A 24,811-nucleotide genomic window follows, 5' to 3' on the forward strand; every position below is an offset into this window, starting at 1 on the left:
GGCTGTGTGTGTGTGTGTGTGTGTGTGTGTGTGTGTGGCTCTGTGTGTGTGTGTGGCTCTGTGTGTGTGTGTGTGTGTGTGTGTGGCTCTGTGTGTGTGTGTGTGGCTCTGTGTGTGTGTGGCTGTGTGTGTGTGGCCCTTTGTGTGGCTCTGTATGGCTGTGTGTGGCTCTGTGTGTGTGTGGCTCTGTGTGTGTGCAAATGCAATAGGTCTCGCATTTGCGAGAGATTTAGCTATTGGCATTGTAAATGACAATGCCATTTATTTATCTGTTTTCAAAACCAACACATAAATAACAATTTTGTCATTTACAATGCCAATAGCTCTAACTTTTGCAAAGGCGAGACCGTTGCATTGTAAATGCTTGTTGTTAATGCAACTCAGTTGACATTGTCCAATATTGAATACCGTAAAGCATCCATTTTGGATAATGCTTTTTTTAAATGAACAACAAAAATGTCCCATTTTTGTCACCTCTGAAATTAACATCTGGTTCCCTTCTTCAGTAAAGTTGACTTTTATGTGCAAGTCCTTTATTGCCAGCACCCGTTTGCCTAAAGACATCCTCCTGCATGGAACTATTGTCCATCTTTCAACTTTTTGGGCTATGGCAAACTGGTGAATGAGATTGTGGAATTTTTGAAGGACAACACCAAAACATTGGAATCATGTGTGACGCAATGCAGATCTGCTACGGGAATATTGCTTTGTATGACACAAATTAGCTTCATGATTTGCAAGACATAACTGCATCAGTTCACAATGTGTCAAAACAACAGTTTTGTCTCAGGCTGCATCGCTGATGCGCCACTCTTGCGTCACGATGAGCTGTATAGTTAATAGGGCATACCATTGGGTAAGAAAGGAGCATAACGCAGAGCAACTCGGAGCACTCGGAGTATGTACAATGCCCACTCTACAGGCAGTAACCAGCAGAGTGCTCTGCTACTGAAGGGCGCCTCTCCTCCTCCCCAACCAGTCTGATTCGCGCTGCCGTACCTGGTTGAGCCACAATCCTCCGCAAGTGTGGCTGGGCAAATCGCGGTGATGGTGGCCTCCTGGCGCTGGAACCTCCTTCCGTCGTCCCTCGTCTCGTCCTTCTCCCGTCTCCGTCTCGATATAAGGTCCTTCTCCGGTTTCCTCCTGAACTCCGCTACACACCAAACACGCTCTTCCGGGATCGTCACACGCCGCTCTTCTCACTTCCTCCTCTTTGTCCAATCCCGAGGTGTACACATCATCTGGGGGCGTGGAGTCGTCCTCAAGGTACGCCCAGTTAAAGGCACCGTCCTTTTCTTCCTCTGCGTTTTCTCTCCATAGGGACTGGGAGTCCGAACTTCAATCGTTTTGGGGTGAGTGGAAAGAGGGGAGGGTATTTGAATCAGTGACCCACCAGTCCACGTTTGGGGCCATCTTCTCTGTCTGCCTAGTCTCCCTGCTACACCATCGTACCAACGAGGACTTCAGGAAGCGGTGGTATGATATGAGACAAAGGTCCAAGGAGAGGTTGGCCACGAGATTGGCAGAAGCCAAAGCAACTGGAGGTGGAAGCTCCACTACACCTGAACCAACGCCAATAGAGGAGTTGGTGGACACAACCCTCCTGCCTGAGGCAGTGACAGGCGTGGCTGACCTGGACAGCTCTAAAACCAGAGACACCACAGAAGGTAAGATGCATGCCAAAATCACCCAATGCATTCCCATCCCACCCAGACCCCAAAATCCACCTGCATAAATAGGAATCCGGTCCATGTTTTTATGAATACCTAGTGAGGCATAATGGGAAATGTAGTCAAATGCAATGTAAATAGGGGCAGATAGACATACAGAGGGAACAGTTCCAATAGCAATATGCAAAGTACACAAAATAGACAAGCAGGCATGTAAATAGTATTTTCAAAAACTTTATTGAAAAAAAATTCTATTGACACACAACTCATGTGTGCTATTTTTTGACAGATGGACCTACAACACAGGACACGGTTGCAGTACTGGGGGAGACAGCTTCAGCAGAGGACCAGGCAGGGCAGGAGAGCCAGGGTGCCACACGTGACACACCTTCTGCGCAAAACAAACGGCGTAAAATAGTACCTGCATTGATTCAAATGCCATTTGGGTCCACAGATGCAGAAGACGTAACACAGGCTAATGCATCACCAAGCACAGCTCCGGGCAGATCCCAAACACCAACATCCAATACGACTGGCAGTGGAGCCAGACAGAGGGCACGGGCCAACACCTGCAGTGCCTCAACACGTAGTGATTCAGTTTTTGCTGGGCTGGAGGGCCAAAAGTTACGTGAGCAGCGCCTGCAACACAAAGGCATATCATCAATACAGCGTCAGCTGGCGCAACACAATCGGCACATGTCAGAGATGAGACTTGGCATCACAGCTATAGCAACAGCAACAGAGGCTAATCTAAATGAAGCAAGGATTGCCAGGCAGGCCCAGCGCAGGGACCAACGACGCTTAAGCACATGCTGGACCAATTTGCAAGGGCTGTGAGCCGACAATTAACAGCTATATCCATGCTTACTAGAAGAACTGTGAGTGTGCAACATGAAATGGCACACTGCTGTCAGGACGTTGCAAAGAGCCTGGTGCACTTGAGCAGCTGTGGGCTGCTGTTACTGGGGGGATTGTTACGCCAGGTAGCATAGACACTGATGGGCAATCAAGCAGAAGCACACCAACACCACCAATACCAGCAGAAAGGCGTAGGAGTGGCCGTCAGGGCTGAGGTGTGGACAACAACACGGAAACTACAGAACAGGCTGACGGTGGTGCATCAGGGCGTTCACGCCGTAGGTGAAGGGGCAGAATGGACAATGGTATGTTGTGAAGCAACACATCCCATGAGGACTTACGTTAATGATGTTTGGGCACTGTGAGGACATGAACCGTGCAAATTCCAAACTAACAGTCACACTGTGTGACATTGTATTTCCTGCATTGGAGGAAGTAAAATATTTTTTTGAACAACAACATTGGTCATTGTGGTTTTTTTCACTTACCTAGAAGTAGTTCTGTGAGATGTCATCAGGTCTCATGCGCCAAGCAGCTGCCCCAGCTCCTCCTGCACGTCTGCGTTGGGGGGCTGTCAGATCCACTGGGGTGCCGTTCTTGAAAGCAATATTGTGTAGCATAGCACAGGCCACCACTATATTGCAGAATGTTTCTGGACTGTACTGTAGAGTGCCTCCACTCTTTTGGAGACAGCGGACACGGCTTTTGAGGATTGCAAAGGTTCTCTCGATGGTGGCTCTTATGACTCTGTGGGAAGTGTTGTATCTCCGCTCAGCAGCTATGGTTGGATTTAGGTAGGGTGTGAGAATGTAGTCATGCACAGCATATGCACTGTCTCCTGCATGGAAGAAGAATGTATATGTTTAGTGAGATGCTGCAAGTTGAAACATTTCTTACTACTGTTTGTGTGTGCCATAAGATTACCTAACAGGCATCCCTCTCCAAAATCCCCATTTGTAAGTCTGCGATGTAAAGCACAGTGTCTAAAAATGAAGGAATCATGAGTGCTTCCTGGAAGTTTTGATACAATATCGGTGATGAGATTTTTGGCATTGCAGACTACCTGGATGTTAGTTGAATGGTATGATTTTCTGTTTCTAAAAACATACTCATTGTGTGATGGGGGACAGTGCGACATGTGTTCCGTGTTCACAGCCAATCATTTGGGGGAATTGGGCAATGTGATAAAAATCCTGTTTGGTTTGGTCAAATTCCTGTTGTGTGTCTGGAAATTTGATGTGGCATGCATCCTCACGCATTGAGGAAAGCATGGAAGAAATGCAAAAGTGCGCTCTGGGACACCCCTCCCGCTGAGGCAATTACCCCCTGGAAACTCCCTGACGCTAGGAGGTGCAGTGAGCACAACAACTGTATATGTGTGGGAATGGTGTGGGCCCTGTATGTGGGGGGCTCAAGCAAGGGTGTCAGCTCCTCTACCAGCTCAAGAATACTGTCTGGATGCAGCCTGTAGTGCACATGGATGTCCTCCTCAGTGCGTTGGAAGAGGTTGATGCGTGTCCTGTAAATCCTCTCCTGGCGTCTCCTTCTCTCTTCAGCCTCATGGAAACGCAGCCTCCTGGCTATAACATAAAGCCCAGCCATTGTGAGAATACACTGATGCATCATGGGGCACTTTATATAGGTTGCACCTGGTTACCACCTGGCCAGAGTTGGTGGTAATTGAGAAGTGCAAATTTGCGAATTTCGTAAATTCACTATTTGCGAATGTTACCTACATTGGAAATTGCGAATTTGCTTTTTGCGTGGTGGTATTTGCGATTTTCGCATATACTGACACGCAGATTGCGGATTTGCATATTTATTCGCAGAACCCATTACTCGCAAAATTGCTAATCGCAAATTTTGCGATTAGCAATTTTGCATGGAACATTTCTTACCTACATAGCATCACACACTTTTGCTTTAGCAAACACCAGTAATTCTGCGAATTACGGCGTTTGCGAATCACAAAAGCCTACCTACATATGCCCCCAAGTTATTTATTAGTATTGCGCTGCAGCGGAGTCCAGTCTGACCAGCCTCAGGAGATAGCTGCAGAGGGACTGACTTCAGAGCACTTGGTAAAACATAATATGCATTTCCAACCCTCCTATAGACCCGCCCAGACTGAAATTTTCCAGCTCGGGCACCACCTGCCGAACGGGTACATGTTATCACATTTTCAAGGTTGTCTTGTTCAAGCTCAATGTTCTCTAGTGTGGGAGCAGGGCTACGAGAGAGGAAAGGATATGCTATTCATTAGTGCATTAGGAATCAACCTTGAATACGATAAGAAGAAGTAACTCGAAGCAGCTTTTCGCTAAGGCAGACAGTTAATAAAACAGAAGCTTACTTTCGATCATAGTGCAAATGGCGACTAAAGGCAAAATGGCGCTGCAAATGCTAACTTAACGCGCACAATGCCAGAAGGAGTCGAATAGATGCATTTGCAGTCCAACAGACCCTCCTTTTAGCATTTGATATCAATTTTGTCTATTCTCTAAGATATTTATAGCCATTTATAGTCACTAACATAATAAGAAAATCATTTATGCAAGTCAATACACATACTGCTAATATTCAAAACTACCCTCATCAATATTCATCAAATCATGGACAGCTTGCATCATCATAGCTGAGGGCTTAGTATCATGTCCTGGAGCCTTAGGTGCAGGTATTAGCTTGCTAACACAATATGTATAGCAGACAGGGAGACAATTAAGACACAGGCAACAAGTGAAAATGGCACCCGCAAAGGCTACTAGGAAAAGGAGTATTTTCCAACCCCAGGATGCTATCAAACCCCAGAACCAACCAGACCAGAAAGGGACCAGGTGCCATTCTCTTGCGGCCACATGCATCAACCTATTTAGGAAGTGCAAACAGTGCGAATCGCAAAATTCGGCCGTTTGCGATTCCTAAATAGGTGTTTGGGATGCATCAAGCATTTTTGGTAAAATCTCTATTTTTAGCGAATTCCAAAAATGCGACTGCTTTTAAGGAATCGCAAATTTGCGATTCCTTAAAAGCAATGCATGAATAATTTTAAAATTGCAAATTCGCAATTAGGGGGTGCAAATTTGAACCTTGTGGTAATCTGCATAAATGTGTTAAAATGCTCTAATTTGCATTTCAAAACACTGTCATGTTACAGACACACATGTCCTTAGGACATGTGTGTTTGAAACATGCACTTCAAAATACATTTCAGGGGTGCAGGGGGGGGGGTCCTTTGGACCCCCCCTGCACCCATGGAATGCATCAACATTTTGCGAATTCTAATTTGCGAATTCACAATTCCCATTGATTCCTAAGGGGCTTTTCCTTTTGGCCCATAGAAATCAATGGGAATTGCGAAATCGCAAATTGGAATTTGCATAATATTTGCGATTCGGTAAAAATTGCGATTTTTACCGATTCGCAAATTTTATGCACTTTCAATCATGCATCCCGTTTTGCGATTCCTTATTTGTGATTCCTTAAAAATCGCTAAAAAGGAATCGCAAAATGTTTTGTTGATGCATGTCACCATTGGTGAATATTGAATGAAAGTCGGTGCAACCTCTGTATTGCTGCATAGACATTCGGAGCATGGTCCGGTATGTACACACAGCAGCTAATACTGATGACACAACAGGCCCAAACCCGATCATCACTGATGACGTCTAGCACCATCCAGTTTTGAAGAGCAACAAGTCTCGTAGCCTGAAGCTCAGCTGTATGTTGGTCAATATTCCTGCTGTGGTGTTAATAACTCCCTCCACAATTCTTGTGAGCCTGCGAATGTTTAGGCTATTGGACATAGGACCCCAGAAGGGCAGAATGCCCTTCATAGCATCAGTGAACTGCTACAGAGTAGTGTCTGTCTGATCTATGTTGATAACCCTTCTAACTCTGGACAAGTATACGCTCCTCCGGTGCAATCGATGGTCTCTGTGATAACTGGACGGTGCTATATACTGGGGGTAGGAGGAAAGACACATAACATATACCAGACCACCCTCTGGGAAGCCATACATAGGCAGGAGACCCTCAAACAAAATACACATTATGGGGTGGAAGTGAAGGTGGACTATTGGTCGTGCTCAAGTCATAAGTATAATTGCAAATACTCCTTCCCACTTTAACACTCCCAAAACCTTAGACACAGAAATTAGCTGTCGTGTTAACTATTGGCACTGGCATTGCCTCGTCCTAAGTAATATTATGCATCTGAAAGGACCTGAAGTATTCAGTGACATTAAAATCTTGAAAAGTCATAATTTCATTTTGGAGCCACGTTTCATTCTTTTTGACTTAGTAAATATTCATACAGGCATTTGGATGCAGAGTATCAGGGGCCCCTTGTTTTCCGGGGATAAACCCCTGATGTACACTGATATATCTTAACACAGTCTCTTAGTCGGCATACATTATATTCATTGCATCAGCATGGAAATGGATATACACCATGGTAAACAGTTGAAGCCATGCCTCACAGCTCCCTAAATAAGAGAAGGGTAGGGACATCAATAAATCATTTTTATGCATCACAGAAGGGAGCAAGCCGCAAACCCAGCAATCAGTAACATTAGAGGTATGGTGCGCCTGATGGAGCATCTGGAAGAATACATTGTCAACGTACGTTTGTCTGTGTCTCTCCTTATGAGGTGCCAAAGTGACAAATACATACTCAGGGGGAACAGGAGTAGTACCAATCAAAGAATGCACAGGATATTTCTCTTCAAGAAACCAAATAATTCTGATTGCAATTGTTAAAAGGATCAGAACAATTGTTACAAAGACTATCAGCCTGATTCATGAAAGACCCGTTTTGCGAGTCTTTAATAGCGATTCATAAGGAATCGCTATTACAGGCTCGCAAAACGGGATTCATGTAGGAATCGCACAAAAAAATGTGATTCCTACATATTCCTTATTTGCGATTAGCAATTTGCTAATCACAAATAAGATAGCGATTTAAAGTGTGCCAGGGGTGTCCAAAGGACACCCTGTAGCACCCCTTAAATGCAAATTTAAACAGGTGCAAAGGACATGTGTGTGTGCAACATGCATTTTTCTAAGTTTTCGCTATTTACCACGAGGTTTGACCTCGCGGTAAATAGCGAGCCGAAATTGCGAATTCGCAATTTTAAAATGGATGATGAATTGCATTTAAGGAATCTCAAATAGAGATTCCTTAAATGTAATTCTTCGCAAATTTGCGAATTCGCTGTTACCGATTTTTGCATTTGGGATGATGAATCCCAAATGCAAAAACAGCGCTCGCAAAGGGCCGGATTCTCAGAATCTGGCCCTTTGTGAGCTGATTTCGGATTGATGAATCAGGCTGTATCTTCTTTTAGTAGACCAGCTAAACCAACCAGGACCACTTTGCTCAAAACGTGGGGCTGCTAAGGGCTGTTCTTCATCCATAATTAGGCGGCCAAATAAGTAAAAAACATTTTTTCATTCAGACTACCAGAGGAAAGGTCATACAATGGAGCCAACGATGATAAAACAAAGAAGAGAGGCACAAAACCTAGCATCAGTCAGAGCCATGCTGGCAGACTCTAATTGTTCATCTACAGTGGTGCTATTGAGCACTTCTCGGTGGAGCTGCGCGATCACAGCCCTTTCTAAAGAAATCCACATCGCTCAGGATACGTCACCCTCCTTCCTGGGAAGACTCCCTCAACTTATCCTGTCCAGTGTCTCGGACAATGCACTAATCTCCCTTTCCATGATCTATCGCTGGTACTGCAGACAGGGTACATTCACCCTATAATCCATCCATGTAGTCCATCCCTACAAATCTCACTTTTCCTTTGGTGCACTGTCCCTCCGTCGGGGCGTAAATTATACCTAGCCACCCCCGACACTGTGTCATCTTGGAAGAGGATCTTAAATTCAGAGAAGTCAAGGGACTGAGACTCAAGCTCCTGTGAGCCAGATGGAGGATCATCCTGGGCAGCCCTTGCTTCTGGGGGAACCGCCTCATTCAAAACAGCTTTGTTCTCCTCCTCTGTTTGCGCCCATGTCAGTCGCACAGCCGAAAAAGGGGCAAAGCGCGGCACCTTCTCTGTCTCGTAGTCGCCTATGCTGTCGAGGACCCACTGGTAATAGGGGAGAGGTAGTGGGACTCTCCGGCAGTGGGACAAATGTATCCAATGCTTCCGGCTGTCCACCTTCACTGCCATCCGGGTGGTGGGGAGGACCGGCAGGGGTCCTTTCCAGTGTGGCTCCAAACATCCCTTCCTCTGGTAGTTACTCACCATGATGTAATCACTGGGTCGGATATTGTGGCCTGGCCCCTCAGGTATTGGCGGTAGAGCCTCATGAATCTGTTGATGAACAGAACGCACATTTTTAGTCAACTCGCACATGTAGTCCACAAGCAAAGGGTATTCTATCTCTCAGAAAAACAACGGGGTCATGGGCCACCCCAGACATTTGCTAGGCGGTCAAAAACAACCTCTTAAGGAGACAATCCTGTCCTAGAGTGGGCTGTTGGCCTTGTGGACAACAGGGCTAGGGGTAACGCATCTGACCATTGCAATCCTGTGCTTTCTTTGATCTTCGCCAACTTAAATTTAAGAGTACCATTGTACTTCTCAACCAAACCTGCTGATTGGGGATGTTTTGCTGTGTGGAATTTCTGCTTGATGTGGAAACCTTTGCACACCAACTGGATAACCTTTGAGTTGAAGTGACTTCTGTTGTCACTCCAAATCAAAAAAGGGGGAAACCGAAACGCGGGAACTGCTCTTTTAAAAGTGCCTTCGCCGTTGCCATGGCTGTGTTCTCTTTAGTGGGGTAAGCTTCAACCAATTTACTGAAAACACAAACAACCACTAACAGATTTTTCAAATTGTTGACTCGTTCGATTTCTATGAAATCCATCTGAAGAACCTCAAAAGGGAAGGAAGGTGGTGAAAAGTTACCAGAATGTGTAGGGGTGCCTCTTCCAGGATTATGTATCATGCAGACCGTGCAGTACTTCACCAGATGAGCACTTACCTTAGGGATGTCATCGTTCTGCCATACAGGATCTAACAATTTACATATTCCCTTTGCACTAATGTGGGCTGGCCCGCGCACCATTGTGACTACAGGGAGTACATATGCATCTGGTAACATCCATCTATGATTCTCTTACTTATCAGTCCAACACCCTTCCTCGTCTAAACGACCTGTTTTCTCCATTCATATTGCTAACTCCTCAATTGTTGCTTCACTTTGAATCTCTTTAACATTCTTCAATGTATCTTCAAACATCGCATTGTCGTGTACCCATCTAGCAGGACCTGCCACAAACATTCTTTTCATCTTAGATCTAGCTGTCTCCTTAGCTGTCTGATCTGCAAACGCAATTCCCCTCCCCACATCATCAGTAATTGCCTTGTGGGCACTGCACTTCCCTATCGCTAACTTTTTGGGAAGTGTCAGAGCTGACAAAAGCCTGTGTATCAATGGGCCATTCTAGATCTTTAACCCATGTGAAGTCAAGAATCCCCTCTCCACCCAGAGCCGCCCAAAATTATGTGCAACCCCTAAGTTATGCGGCTTGGGCCGATTGATAAGTAACACGTAATGTCTCCACTACAGTCCACAACATAGTAATAGAGTAAGCTGCGGTGGTAGTGCCATTTGGTATTTTAAAACAAGAGCCATCTACATATAGTTCCTCTTGTGGGACAGATAAGGGAGCATCAGTCAAGTCTACCCATCCCTTTGTCTCTTCTTCTGTTCGAAAAATACAATCAAGTATATCTCTGTTCTCTCTTTCAGAAGGGAGGGGTAGTAACATGGCTGGGTATGGAGTGGCACATCTTTTTAGTGTGACGTGTGGTGCAAAGAGGGTCAGTTCATACTCAGTCAGACATACACTGGTGAGGTACTGTGTCTTCGTTTTCTTCAAAAGTGTATCCACAGCATGAGGTACCATGACTGTGAGATCGTTTTCAAAGACGAGCCCTGTCGATTGTCGGATAGAGACACCCGCGTCCCCTCTTAGACAGCTCAGGGAGGGGGGGGGGGGGGGGGGCTCTTGTGACGTTATCAAACAAAGCAGAAAAATAATTACACAGCCTCTGCTTACCTCCAAAGGCCTGTGTTAAAACAGAGAGCGTGTAATCAGCCGTCTCGTGTACATACAACACGAATGGCTCAGCATAATCTGGAGTGCGAAGCACAGGTATGGAGCAGAGCGCAACTTTTAATTGCTCAGAAACTTGTTGACATTCAGGAGTCCAGGGCAAGGCTTCATGCACATCTATAGTGGTTAGCTGCAACAACGGCTTTGTCAGTAAAGAATAGTTAGCAATCCAGTGTCAACGGTATGAAGTAATGCCGATAAAGGCTCGCACATCACTTTGAGTCTTAGGGATGGGAATTTTAACAATAGCACTAATGCGTTCAGGTGTTAGCCTCCTTCCTTCCTTCGAAAGTAGGTGACCTAAATAGGTGACCTCCTGTCGACAATATTGATACTTTGAAAGGGACACTTTATGTCTGTGCACTGCCAAATGTAGTAATAATTTGACCGTTGTATCTTTACAACCTTCTTCAGTGTTAGAAGGTATTAAGAGGTCGGCTACGTACTGCAGTAATACATTACCTGGGGGAAGTGTGAGGGAATCAAATTTGCCTTTTAAATCTTGAATATATATGCTAGGACTTTCAGTATAGCCCTGAGGAGTACAACAGAATCGAAAACTTCTGCCGGCCAGGGTAAATCCAAATAGGTGCCTGCTATCTGGATGAATGGGAATGCTAAAGAAAGTGTTTTTCAAATCAATCACAGAAAAGAATTTGGCAGTGGAAGGAATCATCGTCAGAAGGGCGGTGATGTTGGGGACCACTGGGAACTGAGTGACCACTATTTTATTAACCTCACGCAAATCAATTACAAAATGATAGACATCAGGATGAGCATCAGAGGATTCCAAAGGTGCCTTCTTATGAATGGGAAGAATAGGACTATTACACACATTCGCTGCTGTCTCCTCAACAACTCCTGATTTAATCAAATCCTGTATAATCTGCAATAGAGCTCGCTCCTCTGCCTGCGGTATTTTGTACTGGGGAATACGAGGCAACACAGCATTGTCTTTGACCTTAATAGAGACTGGAGGTATCTGCAACATTCATATGTCTGTATAACGTGGGCGGCACATCTTTGAATTCAGCAGGGAGTGGCACTTCTTTGGAAAAATAATTTTAGGTTCTAGCCACATTTGGTCCTATTGTCATATAGACACCATCCGGAAAAAAAAAAATTATGGTGTGTAATTTTTTCAACAAATCTAGTCCCATTACATTTTCTATGCAATTTGTTTCAATAAGAATGGCGACTCTACAGTAAAAGAGCCAATAGTCAAAGCAAGGGGTTTGGAAATGGTGATCACGACCGGTACACCTGAAAAGCCTACCAAAACATTATTTTGGCCAGACAGAGCTAACCCGGGGACCAGCGAACAAGAAACAGAGCTATTCATTGCACCTGTATCTACAAAGATTTTTTTAACCGAGCCGTGCAAATCTGCTGTGACATAAGGACCATGCTGATCTACAGGTATCTGAACTGGTCCCTCACCACTGCCAACTCTTCGGACCATACGGTCAGATCCAAGGGTTTCGCCTTTCAGGACCCAGCAGGGATGACCGCTGGGCGAGGCACGGCCCAATCAGACAGGCGTGGCAGCTGCGAGAACTAATCTCTGTCTTGTGGGGATCCCCGATCCACCCATCTGACCTGATGTGGCCCAGACCTCCACACCTGTTGGCGGGCGAGATTGGGCCACCCTGTTCAGGCGCCACTGAAGGAAGTGACCCCAATTGGGTCACCCGGGTCACTCACGACCACCTCTAAGCCTTCCACAAGAAATGAAGAGTTGATGAAACAGTAGAGAATACAAACCAAGTTATTTATTAGTATTGCGCTGCAGTGGAGTCCAGTCTGACTAACCTCATGAGATAGCTGCAGAGGGACTGACTTCAGAATACTTAGTAAAACATAATATGCATTTCCAACACCCCTAAAGGCCCACCCAGACTTGAATTTTCCAGCTTGGGCACTGATAAACAAAGGAGGTACAGAAGGATGAGCTTCCACCTGCCGAATGGGTACATGTTTTCACATTTACAAGGTTGTTTTGTTCAGGCTCAACATTTTCTAGTGGGGGAGTAGGGATACGAGAGAGGAAAGGCATGCGAAGATAGAATAAGCTATTCATTAGTGCATTAGGATTCAACAGTGAATACGATAAGAAGAAGTAACTCGAAGCAGCTTTTCGCTGAGGCAGACAGTTAATAAGACAGAAGCTTACTGTCGATCATAGTACAGATGGCGTCTAAAGACAAAATGGCATAGCAAATGCTAACTTAACTCGCACAATATCAGAAGGAGTCGGCTAGATGCATTTGCAGTCCAACAGCGGTTGGTCTTAACTTGCGCCTTGGAAAGGCTGTCAGAAAGCGACATTAGCAGGGCCCTCATCCCTTCCCAGCCTCGCATTTGGGCCCCCCTCAACATCCATGCACCCTGTGGCAGGCACTGTGAGGTGCCTGCCACACAATGCAGGGATGTTTACAAAACCTCCACACACAAGCTCCAAGCACAAGCTCCCGTTTGAAAAATGTATGTTTCCGACGCACCATGTGCAGTCGCATCCAAATAAGGTGGTCGGAACTGACAACCAGAGTTCAGTCAGTTCCCAATCGTCAACAGTGTCGGTCAGAGGGAGCTCCGACTGACAACATAATGAGACCCTTAATTATTTGTTTTCAAATTCATTTCAAAATAATCCCACCATTGTGCATTTTCTAATTTTATTAGGTATCAAATATTATTAAACGTTATGTGTAGAATTAATTTTAAAAACAAAATATTAAAAGGTAAATGTATTTTTACATTTTAAAAAGTTTATTACAACATTATGATGAAATGTTCTTTATTTTTAGTAGATCTATTTTTCAACATTAAATAAAATATATGTTTTCAAAAGACAAAAAATGTTAATTATTGTTAACATTATTTCATATTGGGTTTTACTTTAAGTCTCTACCTCTAACAGTTACAGGTCATATGTGGCTGGTCATATGTGGTGCTGGACTTACCTGGGCATGCATGTGCAGAGATCTCTGCTACCAGGGTGGTGATTTCTGCATAGAAAAGATGGAAGTGGGGTATGTTGAGATCTCCACGTGTTGGTTTGTGAGTAGTACACAATTAGCTCTATCGTAGTACCTCTAAATGTACATACAAAGTGCTGTTTGTGAATAGGGCCTCATTTGTATAGGCGGCAATTTTCATTGGTGTTCAGATTAGGAACCCCTATAGTTTACCATGGGCCTTTTGAGCCTCTTACTAGTTACCCCAGAACCTTGGCAGATGATGTCACTGGATTTTATAGTAGTTATCTGAAAGTCAAGACTGCACACAAATTTTTGGGATTGTAGACCATTTGACTAAGATAGGTTATTTATTTTTGGCATTTTCAAACAGTGTACAACCACATAACAAAACCAACATTAGCCAGTCATTATGTATCTTCAATAACTTAATCCAATGCAGACCTGTGCAGTGATCTCAAATAATAATCCTATTGTCACGTTATGTCATTACAGAAAAATCATTACATACATTTAAATAGTTGCCTTCGTTCGAAGTCCGTACTCCATCAGTCCACGGCTCCATAAATCAACAGCATCAACACATTTCAGGATATCGACATCATGAATACAGAAACAGTTACCTATGATCAACCAAATGTATCTCAGAAACCTAGCAGCCTTTATTCGGTTCGATACCCATTGCTTATGCGACATTATTCCAGTATGTTTCCCGCTCCTTCAATGTCCTCCCCACCAGTCCCATCTTCTTCTTGTTTCCTCCCGGTGCCACTGAATGAACGGCTCCCAAATGTCGCGTGGCCTGGAGGTGGGTGGCATCAACTCCCAAAAGGTACCCAGTTGCGTGTGCCCATAAGTGACATCAGCCAGCCAGCTCTTCACTGATGGCACCCTCCGTCTCCCCCAGTTCACTGCTACTTGACGTTTAGCATACAGAAACAGCATCACATGTAACTTTCTTAATTTGGGCACACTTTGTTTCACATATCCCAAAATCCCTAGTTCTGGGGACGGGACATCAGCTCTTCCCACAATCTGATTGATGGACTCAAAAATCAAAGACCAATAGTCACTTAGCTTCTCGCATGACCATGCCATGTGCAGGAACTTTGCAGGGGAATGCCTACACCTCCATCAACTATCCTCCTCCCTGAGCCCCATTCTATGTAGGTTGACCGGCGTCCTATAGAACCTGTGCAAATATTTAAAATGGATTAAACACAGCCTGTAATTAGGGGACAACTCAGTGAGTAGCCCACAGCAAAAGTTTCACTGCTCTTCAGTGAGTGGGGTAGAAAGCTCGTCATTCCATTTCTGCAGGGCTGTGAGTTGTACTATGGGAGCGCTTTTCTGCATTTTTTGCATTTGCCTATATATTCTAGTTACCAATTTTCCGGGAGAGGGGGAGGGGGAGCTCACTATTGTTTCTAGCGCTTGGAATGTTGGGGGAGCCAGCGGAAATTCACTGCTCAACGCACGGCAAGCCGACCTCAGTTTATGATACAAAAACAGTTCTGAAAAGAGCACCTCCCGTCCCTCAGCGGCTACAGGAGGGGGCATGAATTCATCGTTAGGGAACAGATCAGCAAATGTGTGTAGGCCTAGTTTTCGCTGCATAGATGCGCCAATACCACCCTCAACGCAGGGAAGCAGGGGATTTTGTACCAAAGATAATGATGGGGCATACATCCACGGGACACACGCCCTCTTTCTCAGCTCGTCCCACATCCATCTCAATGTCTCTGCCGTGTCAACCTCACCTCTAGGACGTCTCGCTTTCACGCATATAGCCACCTGTAGTGGTATTGGTGCCATAGTATCACATTCTACAGCGACGTGTGGCTGGAACGGGGTTGGGTGTACCCAAAAGTGTAAATATTGAGCTTGAATGCATAACGCATAGAGGTGCATGTCTGGAGCTCCCAATCCCCCCTGCTGCAAAGACAGAGTCAGCACGTCCCAGGCCGCCCTGGCCTGCCCACCCGCCCATGCCAAAGTGACAAGCTGCGACTTTAGTGTGGCGAAGAAATGTGACGTCAGTGGGATCGGGACATTAACGAATAGGTACAAAAAATTGGGTAATATGATCATTTTTGCCAAAGCAATCTGCCCAGTAAGGGACAGAGGTAACTTCGCCCATAATTTCACCTTAACCTCCAGCCATGTCATAGCACGTCCATAATTCAGATTCCAGATTTCCTGTAGATCTCTACTTATCCAAATTCCCAAATATTTACCTCATCTTCCTCCCATCTCAGAGGGAACTCAGATGTGACCTCTGGAGTGCAGTCTGTCAGGAGGAACACGAATGACTTGGACCAATTTATACAAACACCAGCCAGACATCCAAACCGGATAAACTCACGCAACACTGGGTCTAGATTGACTTCTGGATCAATAAGGTACAGGGTCACATCACCTGCATATAAGGATATTAATAGACTTCTGGAGCTAAACCCTATTCCCCGCGCAGTGTGGTGTTGTCTTATTCAGGCCGCCAATGGTTTCATCGCTATGGCAAAGAGTAGCGGGGACAAAGGGCATCCCTGCCGCGTACCCCGTGAAATGGGAAAGGTATCAGAGATCAATCCATTCACTTGTATTCTAGCACTTGGAGCAGTGTATAGTAAATGGATCCTACTTATGAAGAGCGGGCTGAAGCCCATTCTGGACAAAATAGCAAATAAATACGGCCATTCCAGAGTGTCGAACGCTTTCGAGGCTTCCAAAAAACCACAGCGGCGTGGACACTCGGGTGCGGATAATGTAATGTAGAAAAAATGGTACGTAAATTGTGCGATGTTGATCTCCCCGGGATAAACCCCGACTGGTCAGGCAGAGCTATTAGGGGCAACAAGGGATGCAGCCGGTTAGCCAGTAACTTGGCAAAACATTTTACATCCACATTGATTAACGAGAGGGGCCTATAAGAGTCCAACTCATCATCAGCTTTGCCCGGCTTCAGTAATGTAACTATCAAAGCCTCTCTCATTGAGTCAGGCAGCTTACCCACCTCCAAGTGCTCTTCATTCACCGCCAGCAGCCTGGGCGCCAGCACCTCCGCATATGTCTTGTAAAATGCGGTTGTAAGGCCATCGGGCACGGTGCTTTGTTTAGAGGCAAACTTTTGATAACTAATGCAATGTCCTCAGTAGTTATCGGAAGATCCATGTATTTCCTATATGTTTCATTAAACTATGCCAACGCAATGGACTCGAGAAAGGACCCCATCCCCTCCGGGCATTCACTCTGGGTGGCTTTGTATAGATAGGAGTAGAAGCCAGAGAACGTCCTCAGTACCTCCTCCTGCCCTCTTACCACATTGCCAGATGTGTCTTTTATTTCATGAATGTGTGTCGCTGTTCTAGAGGGCCTGATCATATTGGCCAACGTGCGCCCCAGTCTGTCCCCTCCCCATATCTCCTCTAATCTGTATATTTCACGAGGAATTTCACCTTGCGTTGTGCTTCCTCCGCATAGTCTAACAGTTTAGCTTTCAGCAAGCCGGAAGCATCACAATTTCCTACAGCATAGTACTGCGTTTCAAGTTTCTTGATGTCAGCCTCCAACGAATCCAGTGAACCTCTTATGGCTTTAAGCACATCTGCTTGTCTGGCTATGCATTGCCCCCTTATAACCACCTAAAAGGCTTCCCAAAGTGCACCTTCTGTGTCTACTGACCCAGTGTTATTCTGAAAGTAGTCTGCAATATCATTTCCGATCTCTGCCTTAAAGGCCTCATCAAGTAGGGCGTGTGGCGGGAGACTCCAAGTGAACGCAGTTGGTAGGGACAGCCGCAGCAGGCACGGGCATGATCAGACAAGGAACGGGGCAAGTGCTCGACCTCAACCGCGCAGGCAGCCCTATCCCGGGACAATAACCAATAATCTAGGCGGGATCAAGCTTTAAGTTGTTCTGAAATATAAGTGCCCTCCTTCAACACTCCGTGTCTGTGTCTGCAGATGTCTATCAAGGCACCTTCCGCTAGTATCTCCTGAAGGGCCGCGCTAGCTGCCGGGTGCACGGATCTAGCTGTGCCCCTTCTGTCTAAGCTCTCATTAAGTATAGCGTTAAAATCGCCTCCCCACAAAATCGTGTCACATCCAGTCGTTTTGATTTCAGATCATATTGTATTAAAAACATCAGGATAATCAGTATTCGGGCCGTATATGACCGCTATGAGGATGGACACACCACACAGGAGCCCCTGCACCAGGATATAACAACCTTCCGGATCCACTTGCGCCAAACCCTCCCTCCAATCCAGATCTCTTCGCACCAAAACCGCCACCCCCCTGGCGTAATTAGAATATATCGCCGAGTATACATGCCCCCCCCCCCTGTTGAGGCAAAGCCTTCGGGATGGCACAGTATTTAAGTGAGTTTCCTGTAAAAGGCATAAATCCACTTTGTGACGAGTCAGATAGGCATGCACCAACCTCGATTTCCTGCCATCGTTCAGACCACGAACATTCCAAGTAAGACCGTTCAGTGTATTATCAGGAGCCATGCGCAACTACACAAAGGCGTCCCATGACATTTCGCATCATATGACACAACATGAATATAAAAAGCAACAATTATACACCATCTTCTTGAGTGACTGGCATTACACAACATAACAACCCGTCCCATCCACCCCACACCCACTCCAATCCCCCAATCAGGTTGCAGAGTAGCCCACCCCACAATGAACTTCAAACAGTGCAGTATCGAAAAAACGGGAACCTTCCCTTGGAGGCGCAGCTACACCGGCAGACAACCTTGCATTATACAAGGTGGTCGGGAAAACTGTGGAGGTCTCAGCTCGCCCAGGAACCCTCAGCCTAAAAAAATAAAGAAAAAAAACTGTGCGGTGCAGCCACCTCGAATCCCCTCAGTCCAAATCAGACAGTCAAACATGGCCTCCCTTTGAGCGCCAACACATTAAGAAACACCTGTTTATACGATACCCCAGTTAATCATTGTCACTTAGGGCTCCTCCTGACGCCTTCTCCAGAACTTGTTTCTTCTTAGACGCCTTTCCTCCCACATGTTTTGCGAATTTCAGCGCTGACTTTGCATCCGTAAAGAAGTGCGGCGTTCCATCCATCGAGACCTTCAATTTCGCAGGGTAGAGCAGAAAATAGGGTATTTGCGCCTGTAATTCCCTTCTTGCCACTTGCACCACAGGTGTGAAGTCTGGATAGAACGAGATGACTTTGCCCTTATGCGTGATATTGCCTTTTTCTCTAGCCATACGAAGAACTAGGTCCCTGTCCTGGTAGTTCATCAGTCTCGCAATTATGGGCCTAGGCGGCGTTCCAACAGATGGTCTTGGTCCCAGTGACCTATGCGCTATTTCCACCGCAAATACACCAGGGAGATGTGGGTCGAACAGCTCTCGAAGTAAGTCCAACAAGTATGTCTCCATTTTAGTGATGACAGTCGTCTCCGGTATCCCAGTAATGCGTAGATTGTTACATCCCGATCTTGCCTCCAAATACTCATTCTTAGCTCTGATTATCCCCAGCAGCTTATTTATTTATTTATTTATTTTTGGCGATTTTTAGAGCGCGCAAATACCCAAGGGTGTCTCGGCGCTGTGTCACAGAACTCTCCGTCGGAAAAGGGGACTAGGCATGGAATAGCCATGTTTTCAGATTTTTTCTGAACTTGAGCAGAGTTGGCGCACACTTAAGGTGGAGAGGGAGAGTGTTCCACAGTCTCGCTGTGGCGACGGTGAAGCGTTTGTCTCCCCAGTTAGCCCTTCTTGTGCGGGGGACTGTTAGCAGATGGGCAGAGGATGAACGCAATGTTCTTTGCTGTTCGAGTGGGCGAAAGGCTTGTTTTAGAAATAGGGGGCCATGGTTGTGAATCGCTTTGTACGCTATGCACAAGGCTTTAAATTTGATGCGGCTCCTTACCGGCAGCCAATGCAGCTGTTGGATGTAGGGGGAGACAGATGCAAATTTGGGAATGCGTAGCAGGGTCCTAGCTGCAGCATTCTGTACAGTCTGGAGTTTATTGAGGACCTTTTGTTGTGCATTTAGAAGCAAGGCATTACAATAATCGGTTTTGGAAAAGACTAGCGTACTGACTAAAGTTTTGCCTGCGGAAGATGGTAGGTACGGGATGAGTTTTTTGATTTTTTTTAAGGTGTGGAAGGCAGATGAGACCACTGAGTTTGCGTGCTGCTGGAAGGACAGTTTGTTGTCAAAGATGACTCCCAGGTTTCGTACCTTGACTACTGGTTCTGGAGGTTGTCCCATTTGTTGGGGCCACCATTGTGGAGACCAGATTGGTTGTAGTCTCCCGAATGTCATCACTTCTGTTTTATCAGAATTTAGCTTGAGGCAGTTTGATGACATCCAGGAGCTTATTGCTTTCATACCAGATTGGAAGTTTGACGCTACTGTTTGGCCATCATCAAATACGGACAACACCAGTTGTGTGTCGTCTGCGTATGTGGTGAGAGAAATCCCGTGGGATTTGATGACCCTCGCTAAGTCAGACACATATATATTGAACAGTGTCGGGCTTAGCGAGGATCCCTGTGGTACACCACAAGGCAGGGAGAAGGTCTGGGAAGTGTATTTTCCCAGCTTCACCGTTTGTGGGCGGTTTGACAAGAATGAGGCAAGAAGCTCCTTAGCCTTGTCCCTTACTCCTATGGCCGCGACACGGTCGATCAGCGTGGCGTGGTCGACCGTGTCGAAGGCTGCGGACAGGTCTAAAAGTATGAGGATTGCAGCTCCTCCACTGTCCATAGTGGATCGAATCTCGTCCGCCGCCTTCAGGAGTGCTGTCTCCGTGCCGTGTCCCTGACGGAACCCGAACTGGGTGTCATCCAATAAGTTGTTTTTGTGAATATATGTTGACAGTTGCTGGTTCATGATCTTTTCAAAGATTTTGGCCGGAAAAGGAAGGCATGCATTAGGCCTGTAGCTGGATGGGAGAGAAGGGTCTAGACTGGGTTTTTTGAGTAGCGGCTTGATAATAGCTTCCTTCCATACTGAAGGGTAGGTGCCGGATGTGAACATTGCGTTGCAGATCGTAGTGAGTAACGGAGCACCAGCTTCAGGGATAAGGTTGAGAACAGCAGGGGGGCATGGATCGAGTGGTGATCCGGATTTGGTTCGGGCGATAAGGGGTTGAACCGTGTCTTTCGTGATAATTTCGAAGGCTGAGAAATGTGGAGTGTTATTTGTCATAGGGTGCTCGGTAAGGGATAAGGAGGGGTCAGGTGCAAAAGTGGAGAAAATGGCTCTGACCTTATCTTCGAAAAAATTGGCCAGTGCATCTGAGAGGTCCTGTGATCCCTCTGAGGGGGGTGGAGGAGGATTGGACAGGTATGTTACTACATGGAATAGTTTTCCTGATGAGTTTTTGGCCTGGTTAATTTGGTTAGTATAGTAAGTGGTTTTCTCAGATGTGATCAGTTTTTTGTAGTTGGAAAGGGCATTTTTATAGCTGATCTTGTCCACATTATTATAATGTCGGCGCCATTGTCTTTCTAAGTTTCTGCAATATTGGCGCTGCAGTCTGAGGGATTCCGAGAACCAAGGGGCGGAAGGATGCTTTCTGTTCCTGTTAGAGGTTTTTGTGGGGGCTAGTTTGTTGCAGGCTGCGTTCAGGTTGTGCAAGTAGGTGGCTGGCGCAGCTACCGGATCTTGATTGTTTAACGGCGGACTGTCCCGTATGATCTCAGTGAGCTGGTCGGTATTAATGTTTTTCCAGTCTCTGAATTTCGTAGGTCCAGAAGTTGTCTGGGAGGGTGGGCAAGGATTAACGGGAACTGAGAAACAGACTGCAGAGTGGTCTGTCCATATTAGAGGAATAACCTTAGTGATTATAATATCTCTGTCGTTAGTGAATAGGCCGTCTAGGGTATGCCCTGCTAGGTGGGTAGGTGATTTGACAATTTGTAGGAGATCAACTGACTCCATGTCGCCGAGTAATGTTCCTGTATCAAGGTCATCATGAGATTCAAGATGAAAATTGAAGTCACCTAATACGGTGAAGTGTTGGGCTCCAATGGACATCTCGATGATTTTGTCTACGTTTGAGAGAAATTTTGATCTGGATCCTGGGGGGCGGTAGATTAACAAACCTCTGAAGGTAGTTTTACTGGAGGTGCGTATGGCAAAGAGGAGAGCTTCACACTCAGGAAGAGTGGTTTCTGATGTTGTTAATTTTAGGTGCTCCTTATGTATGATTGCTATTCCTCCGCCTTTTCTTAGGGGTCTGTCTAGCTTGCTTACACAATAGTTGTTGGGCATGGCGTCTCTGAAATCAGGTCCAGAGGATTCGTCTTCCCAAGTTTCGGTGATAAATAATAGATCCAGGTCATGGGAGTCAATGAACTCGGCTATTTCCATTTTGTGTTTGGGTAAGGAACGAACGTTTATTAAAGCTGCAGACACTGTGGGTGTGGGGGTGGTAGTGACTGTAGACGGTGTCTTTGTGCATGTGGGACATCTAAGTGGTCCAATGCAGGAGTCGGGAATAAAAAGGGGTATGGGATGGGCTTTCTCGGCATAAGGTTTATAGCTCTGGAGTTCTGCGGAGGAGTAACATAGCAGAGGAGTATTGATGGTGGGTCGCGGACCAGGCAGAGCAGGGGGGGTGGCCCTGGGCCCGTCCTCGGCGCGGACGAGCGCAGACGAGCTTGCCTTATGCGCGCCTTTGGCGCGCAATCGTCGCGCCCGCTGCGCTCGTCCGCTGCGCTTCCGGTTCCTGTGCATGTAAATAGTGATGGTTAGGGGGTGTAGAGGGTGTGGTCAACGCCGAAGGGCGTGTCCTGTGGCCGAGGGCGGCGTTGCTGTGGCAACCCTCTCCGCTACAGCAATGGATCTGCTGGGCGGTGAAGGACTGGGTTCTTTGGACCCAGCGGTGCCAGGGCACAACACCTGAAACCTTCGTGGGTAACCTGCTCCGGCGTACAAGTCACAGAGACACGGGACACTTCCTTCGGCGTCAAAGAGTCAAGGTTTATTTACTGCAGGGAACACAGAAGTCACAGGAAGTACATCGAGTGTAGTTCGGGGAGACTGCTTCAAATTGTATTTGTGGATCGCTCCTTTTATACAGTTTTTACCCATAGGATAACATGATACACAATAGTTTACAACCTGGTTCCCACAAGTCGCTCTCAGAGGGGTCGCTTAGATCACTTTGAAACACACAAGATCCGGAACATAAGTGCGGAAACATTTGGCGGTTCCCAACTGTAAAAACCCATCTTCCCACCATTAGCAAATTCCAATCAGCAGTAAAGTAGATCGAAATAGGAACGAAGACAGGTGCAGAGGAAGACGGAGACAGTAGGGAGATCGGAAAGGGTGTAAAAGGGGAGTGTCGAGAAGCACGAGATACAGGCATCAAAGGGACGTGCCTAATGAGATGCACGACTGAGACAATAAGCCCGTGCGGCAAGATGAGCCTCGAGCGGCGCCATCTGCCTTACAGTAGCATCCCCCTCGTCATAAAGACACTTTCAAAGAACATGTGTCTTCCGCAAATATCTTGGGAGTCCCAGGGTCGCGAAGCGGACAGCGTCCGTTCGCTGGCTACTTGAGGGCAAGAGACAAAATGGATGCCGTATCTAAGATGGAACCCGTGGGTACAGATGACAAACCCACATAACAAACGAACGGTTTAAGTTAGCACAGCGAAACTGCGCACACTTACAAAACTCGTCATTTGCGGTTCATAGATACTAGACTCGACCATATTCGTGCGAGTTAAAACACCACTTACAATTGTCACGGAACCTCAGACGCTCCTTTTGCCCTCATGTAGGCAAGCACTAGTCGGAATCATACTCGATATTCATCAGACCATCAAGATGTCGTTGTAGCATAGCTCTGTCCAACCGAGTCCCCTTGGTAACAGATGGTTGTCTCATACACGTTGTAGCACAGAGGCCACATAAGGCAGGACCACACTGCACACAAAGGCAACACGTGAACAGGAACACTACCACAACCCCGATGATCGTCAGAATCTTCCAACCCCAAGTCGACACCAGGCCCCAAAACCAACCAAGTAGCGTCCAATCCCCTACATCCACGTGTATGGATTCGGAGATCTTGTGCAACTTCGAGATGGCTTGATAGACAGTAGGAGCATTATCTGGAATGAAAATGCAACAGCTCGAATGGATCACTTTACATACCCCACCGCGATCTGCTAAGACAACATCTAAAACCATACGGTTTTGTAATGTCATAAGTCTCTCCGCCTGAAGTTCTGTGGTGATATTACCAAGGGCACTGGTAGTAATGTTAGCTGTCGATTCTACCACTCGAGTCAAATGTCTCAGGTTCCTACTATTAACCATAGGTCCCCAAAACGGGAGGAAACCCTTGAAAAAGTCTCCTGCCTCTTGACCGGCAGTATCCTCTTCGCTAATTACGCCTCGTACAACTCTAGTCTTATGATAATCGGCATCTACAGTAAACGTCGGAGGCAACAGATTTGCAACAAAACATGAGCCCATGAAGTCTGCGGGCAACCATGTGTATGCACGATCATGACAGATAAAGTATGTACCCTTGGCAGCCAGAAACACAGGGGACGGGGACATTGGCAGAACGTAACTTTCAGTGCAAGCACTTACTCCAAGTGAGGCTTGCGAACCACGACCCACGATACAAAGATTACCAGTGTGGGGTACGACCCATATTGGAGGCGAGCTTTTAAGCTGCTTTTCATTAGTGAACGTACTATATTCCCCTCTATTCGGTGCCCTATAGGCTTGTACCTCTGCCTTAGGGATGAGAAAAGCATCATAGATCTCATCTTCTAAATCCTGTATTGCCATCGATACCACCCACTGATACGAGGTAGGACCTGGTTTGGGGGAACGTTCTGGAGAGGGGTGGAAACCCAGTGCGCTTCGAAGCATTGTTTGGTATGCTCGAGCTGACCCTTGGGAACTATACGGTAACACCAGATATGGAATTCCCTTACCCGTAGTATGTGGCATCAACCCACACACCCAACAATTAGTAGTGTTAACCACTAACTGATGCTGATGGAGGAGCTGGATAAAGGAATTGTTGCGGAATTCTACACGTCTAGCCTGTTCGTGTTCTGGTAACATATGAAAGGAATGAGGAGAAGCAGTAGAAGTAATGTTAGGGTAAGGAGTAGGAGTAGGGGTAGGAAGTAAGAAGTAAGAC

This window comes from Lissotriton vulgaris, chromosome 11, assembly GCF_964263255.1.
Source record: "Lissotriton vulgaris chromosome 11, aLisVul1.2, whole genome shotgun sequence".
Lineage (NCBI taxonomy): Eukaryota > Metazoa > Chordata > Amphibia > Caudata > Salamandridae > Lissotriton > Lissotriton vulgaris.